Below are 5,883 nucleotides of genomic sequence, written 5' to 3' on the forward strand. Positions count from 1 at the left end.
CAATCGGTTCTAAGACATTCAGGGCGGCCTGCTCAGAGGTGGAGACCTGAACAGAGAGGGGACCCGAGATGGCAGGCGGAGGCTGTGTCATAGAGAACACTCCCTCCAACACCGCTGGTCACAGCTGTACAGTCTGCACTGGCTTCCCTTCATAAACCATCTCTTCAAACCATTCTGTTGCCCCCGCATGGCCCAAAGACGCGATTTTCTTCCTCATGACTCCCTGCTCGCCTTTCTGCCAGGAAGACAAGTTGAGATCTCCCCCATGTCCCAGAGCTGAAGGTGAGTCTGTGTGGCCCCCTGTCAGGTTCCAAGTTTTCACTCGGGCTCCCTGAGGGCCAAGGAGAGGCAGGTAAAATACGGGCAGGAGTTGGGAAGAGTTTCGGAACCCAAATGAGCCCTGAGCTACCAGCTCAGCCCTAGAGAAATAGACAATGGCTTCTTCATTCTGCCCTGGGCCTCCGGGTTCTACCACCAGCTTCTACTTTCCGAAGAGCCTTAGGAAGGAGAGCTGCTGCTTCTGCTTAAGCCGGGTTCTATGACTCAGTGGCAGGAGCTGCCCTGGAGGGCCTGCAAAGAGACCCTCCCAATGGCCTTGAATGGCTGTTGAGGAGACTTCCTCCCCTCCCACGACCAAACTTGAATTCCGTCCTCCCACCCCAGCCCCCTCGACCTGGCCATGGACCCAGTCCATGGAAGGTAATATCTCTGCTCCATTTACAACAGTTCATCTTTCCTCCAGGAAGATTTAACAAAGAACTTGACTTGGACTTTTGCCGATGGACAGAGCAGCCAGCCCAGCAAGGATATGGGGGGGGGGGGTGAGCAGAGGGGAGGAAGGACAGCCACCAAGCCTGGAGCCAGGAGGAGAGGAGTCTTCATACCCCAAGATGTTTCTGTTCAGGAGGTCCCAGGCCTTGGAGCCCTTGTTCTAAAGCCTCCCTCCCCAGTACCTTCTAATGTCACCCCTCCCAACTTTCTAGCTCTCCGCAACCCGCTGTCTGCACACACATCCACCACCTGCCCAGTCCTCCCTCGTCCTCCCCGCCCAGTTTCTCCTCTCCCTCATCTTTCTCCAACTCATTCCTTCTTGACCTTCCTGCCTCAAACCTGTCTTTTCCCTCTTTACAGAAAAACCTTCCTCCCTCTCCCTCTTGTCCCCCGTAATTTCCGCAGGTGGCTGGACCCACAGCAAAGCCTAGCTCGAGTCCATGGGAAGGAACAGGGGCAGCTACCTGCACTGCCAACCATTTTGCAAGCCTCCAATTGCCACCCTCTCTGAGCCCTGCCTCCTTTCTGGCTACAGAGTGACCTCCCCAGAAGGCTGAAACACCCTCACCCCTCTACCAAACCTCACCCCACCCCCTCTTCTGTCTGCCCATCTCTTCTCTTTCATCTTCTGCCTCCTGTCCTGGACTCTCAAGCTATCCAACAGGCCCAGGGCTTAGAGCCAGGACAGGCCTGGGAGGTGAAGGGCCCCCAACCTAGAGATTGGTGCTTTGCTTCATGCAACAAGGGTTTTCTGGCTGGATGCTTTGTTCATGTGAGCCAGGAAAACAGATCAGTACAACAGCTTTCTAACAGAGGTATGTGAGTGCCATGTGGGACTGGCAGGAAAAGTAGAAATAGGGAATGTAAACTTTATCCATTTGGAGGGAAAGAGGGCAATATTCCCAAGGAGGTAACATTCGAGCTGGGTCTTCAAGAATGAAAAGGAGTGGGGCGCCTGGGTGGCTCAGTGGGTTAAAGCCGCTGCCTTCGGCTCAGGTCATGATCCCAGGGTCCTGGGATCGAGCCCCACATCGGGCTCTCTGCTCAGCGGGGAGCCTGCTTCTTCCTCTCTTTCTGCCTGCCTCTCTGCCTACTTGTGATCTCTCTGTCAAATAAATAAATAAAATCTTTTAAAAAAAAAGAGAGAGAAGAATGAAAAGGAGTTTAGCACACAAAGAAGTGGGGAAACCAGCTTTTATTGGGAGGCTCTTATGTGCTAAGTGCCATGTGAGGCCCATTATATATGTTTAATCCCATTTCACTGCGGCTTGGAGGGTTAACTTGCCCATATCCTCCTAGCTGGGAAATGGCAGAGAAATGGGATTCCAGATCTGGGCCCGCGCTGTCTCAGCAGTCTCAGACAAGCTGATGGATGAATTTGTGTGTGAAACACACAGGTATGACACAGTACCATGTTCAGTGTGGCTAAAGTATATGGTACCCAAGGAAATAAGTAACAGAGGAAGGAAAGGGGAGTCTGGAGCCAGATTATCAAGAACCTTGGGTTCTAAGCTGAGAATGTCTAGGGAATGAACACTTGTTAAATGAATGGATGAGTGAGTGAATGAATGAATGAGGTTGAACTCAAGACCCCTCATGTACCGTTGCACAGGTTGTGCAATGCACAATCATACATGGCACCTTCCTTGGATTTCATTCTGTAGGCAATGAGAAGACATCAGAGGCTTTTCAGTCAAGGAGTAAGTGACCAGATTTGTGCTTTAGAAATATGGCTATGGGGGCAGGAGACAAGACCTGAGGCCTGGGTTGAGGAGAAGTGTGATCAGAAGAGAAAGCTGTGAGAACCTGGAACTTCAGGCCAGGAAAAGAATAAAAGCCTAAGGAGATAGGCTGGGACAGGAGCCTACTTGATCTAGGCCTGGGTCCTAGGTTCTTCAGGCCTGAAGGGCAACATGGGAAAAAGCAAGACCGGGGCCTCCCAGCCCCCCTGGTGTTAGTGTCCTCAGGCACCATAACACAATGCTAAGCCATTTAAACAACAGATACCTAAACTTTGTCCCTGTTCCAGAGCCTGAGGTGACAGCATGGTTGGGTTCTAGTGAGAGCTCTCTTCTCGGCTTGTAGATGCCCACCTTCTCGTGTTTGCACATATGGCCTTTCTTCAGTATGGGCTCCTAGAGAGGAAAATCTCTCTTCTTCTTAACAAGGCCCCAAGCCTCTAGCATTAGGACCCCACCCTTCTGATCTCAGTTGACTTTAATTAATTCCTAAAAATACTATTTCCAGATACAATCACACACTGGTTGTTAGGGCTTATGAATTTAGAGGGTCACAATTCAATCCTGCCCCAGCCACATCCCCCACTCCCATAGCTCCCCTGTGCTGGCTGGGCAAGGGCTGTCTTCTTTCTGAATCTTGCCCTTAGAGGCAGCCAGGGCCTTCTTAGTAAGCTTCTGCTTCCTAGAAGGCAGCTCAGCCTTTACCTCTCTGCAATCGGGTCTTATTGAAGAAGTCAAGTGGAGCGTGGCTTGCTGCAGGCCTGGAGGTCAGGGAGGAGAGCCAGGAGGAGGGAAAGGAGAAGGGAGAATGTTACTCACTTCACTCATTCACCTCATTCACTCATTCACCAAACATTCACTCATTCACCTCATTCACTCATTCACCAAACATTCACTCATTCACCTCATTCACTCATTCACCAAACATGTGCTGAACAGGGTAGCATTAGCCATACTGGGGCTGGGCAAGGAATGGAGAAGAGGTCTGCATGTGCCCCACAGATGTTCTATCCTCCACAGCATGAGATGTGACACCCGTGAACACTGAGATGGGACATATCATTTGTCCAGTTCTCACCACTCTCACCTACACACACACACACACACACACACACACATCACAACGTCCCTCTTCTGCATCAAGTATTAGAAGCCTGGGTGGTCAGGCAGATGTGGGTGGCAGGTCCCCTCTGCCATTGACTAGCTTCATGATTTATCAAGAGTCGGACGCTCAACCAACTGAGCCACTCGGGCGCCCCATCTCATTTAACCTGGACAGCAATACTGTATAAATACTCTTATTTATGCTCATTTGATGGATATGGAACTGTGGAGTAGAAACTAAGTCAGCCTCTTGGGATCCAACCATAATAAGTAGCCCACTGAGATTTGAACCCAAGCAATCTGGACCCAAACCCATGGTGATGATGACAATAAGAATGATATTTGGAGTTTGTTGAACCCAAGGTCATCAAGTTCAATCCCCACATATCCCAGGATAGGGCTGTCTGCCTCTCCTCTGGTGTCTCGGCCAAACCCCTCCTCTCAAATCAGGGATTAGGTCCCCCACCCCAGGCTGCTCAGGATATTGACAAAGTCACCCCTCCTCCTTCCTGCCTGGAAAGTGGCACATCTCCCCCTATAATCTCCCACCCAGAATCCCAGAATCTTCCCCCAGGGCCACCTTCCTTCCTCTCCAACTAGAGCCCTTAGTTAACTTTCCCATTCTGGTATCTGAAGAGTTTCCTGTGGAAAGGGTAGGTGCCCAAACATTCCCCCTGCACTCCCTAGGAGATGGTGCAAATAGAATATCGCCCTGAGTTCTAATCCACTTCTGCCACCAGCTCTTTTATGGCTTTAGACAAGCCAGTCGCAGACCCCAGTAAGCCTCCATTTCCCATCTGTGTAATGGGTGAACTGGAGAAGAACTTAAAGGCTGCTCCCAGCCCTAGTCTTCTTGATAGTGACCTTTCTCAGTCACCAGGTTGGAGCCATCCTCTCTCCCACCACATGTGCCCCCTCTCCAGTGAGATACCGCCTGGCTCTCCCCAAAGCTTCCTGTGTGGTCTTCCCCATCGCTACCCCCCACCCTAGGGCAATGGAATCTGCCTGTGGACAGCCTCTGCTCTCCCCCCATTCCAGACCTGCCCTCTACTTTGGATTGTGCTGACCCTCCCTTCCTCTGCCAGAGCCCAGAGTCCCCTATAAGGCCACCATCTTCAGAGAACACAAAGGGAGACTAGCCCTTCCCTAGCCTGTGGGCCGGTTCCCCTCATTTGAACCCCAAGAACATAATCCCTTTGCATTTTAAAGGCAAACTTCCCCACTCCTCTCCCAAAAAAAGAAAACTTATCAAAACTTTCAAGGTCCCAGTTTACATTTCTTACATAAACCCTTCTGGGCCTACTGCCTGGGATTTGGGACTCACCCACCCCTAAATTCAAAGTCTCTTTTGGGGAGGGTTTTTGTTTTTACCAAAACCCCTCCCTCATTGCATAGGGCAAGCACTGCCCAGGGCTTTTGGAAGTGGGGGTGGTCACAGTTCCGGGCTGGCCTGGCCTGACCCCTCACACAGCCAGCGAATAGGCCAGGGTCACTGAGCAGTCACATGTCACTTTGAATGGAAAGCCTTGAACTGAGGCTGAGAAATGAAGTTGGGAAACAGCTCGGCCAAAGGCAATTGAACTTTTTTTTTACTTATGTTTTTTGGGGGAAAAAAAACCTCTATTGTCCGGCTAACCTTCCATGATGCTGGAAAATTAAATTTATTTCCTGAGCAGTCTGGTCCAATTTCCCCTGGGTGGGGACAAGACTGGGCTTCCCTCCCTGCTGTTCCAATTTAGAAGCTCTGGCTGCTCTCAGAAACCGGGACCCAGGAGGGAGGCAGGGACCCTGAGTCTTGGCCCTTCCAGGAAGCACGACCCTCCCCCATCCCACAATCCTTTCAGCCCCTGCAGGGTAAGGAAGCTCCTCCCCCAACCCGCCCTGCATTCTCAAGGTCCCAGTGTTCACTGCCATTCTCACTTTCACAGCAACCTGGGTTTGCTGGGCATCCATCCTGGCCTGTCCCAGACCTACCCCAGCAATCCATGTGTGCCCCTCTGTGCCCCCCCAGCTTCCTGCCTCTGTCTCCAGTCTCTGCGGGGCAAGCCAGTAGAGGTACAGCTGTAAGGCATTTGTGCTGGCCGCCAGGCTGAGGGGGAGCCATCTGCAGCTGAGGAGCTGCCAGGCCTGCAATGACGAGAACCCTGGGCCCCAGCCCTTCCACCCCAACCCCCAACACAGGAACCTCTCTGTCCACCAAGGCCTAGGAGGCCAAGGGGAAGGGGAATGACCTTGAGGCCACGGCAGGAGGCAGTGTACAGACCTAGTC

The sequence above is a fragment of the Mustela putorius genome, unplaced genomic scaffold (genome assembly GCF_011764305.1).
Source record: "Mustela putorius furo isolate JIRA1106 unplaced genomic scaffold, ASM1176430v1.1 tig00003962_pilon_pilon_pilon, whole genome shotgun sequence".
NCBI classification, from domain to species: domain Eukaryota; kingdom Metazoa; phylum Chordata; class Mammalia; order Carnivora; family Mustelidae; genus Mustela; species Mustela putorius.